Source organism: Cystoisospora suis, assembly GCF_002600585.1.
Source record: "Cystoisospora suis strain Wien I chromosome Unknown contig_10839, whole genome shotgun sequence".
Taxonomy (NCBI): Eukaryota; Apicomplexa; class Conoidasida; order Eucoccidiorida; family Sarcocystidae; genus Cystoisospora; species Cystoisospora suis.
Genome location: NW_027163611.1, coordinates 1 through 206, shown reverse-complemented (window position 1 = coordinate 206; position 206 = coordinate 1). Strand labels below are relative to the sequence as shown.

Genomic DNA, 206 nt, shown 5'->3' with positions numbered 1-206 from the left:
TTCTCTCTTTCATTCTTTCTTTTACCTGTGCGACAATTCGCTTTTCGACTTCTCCTTGCGTCTTGTCCCGTTTAGTTGCGATGGAGTCTATTTCGTCGATAAAGAGCAAGCAGGGAGATAAGGCCGAAGCCTCTTCGAAAAGCCTTCTCAAATTTCCTTCACTCTCCCCAGCCAGCTTGGACTAAAGACAAGAAAGAAAAGAAAGA

At 44.2% G+C, this 206-nt stretch overlaps 1 protein-coding gene across 1 annotated transcript in view; it reads right to left on the bottom strand.

The window, feature by feature from the left end:
• Positions 1-181, bottom strand: part of CSUI_011321 (cell division protein cdc48ap) — a gene marked incomplete at its 3' end in the record, with an annotated part of 1591 nt that extends 1410 nt beyond the window's left edge. The window contains exon 1 of the mRNA XM_068071421.1: positions 26-181. The remainder of the gene's footprint in view (positions 1-25) is intronic.
• Positions 182-206: the final 25 nt, after the last annotated feature.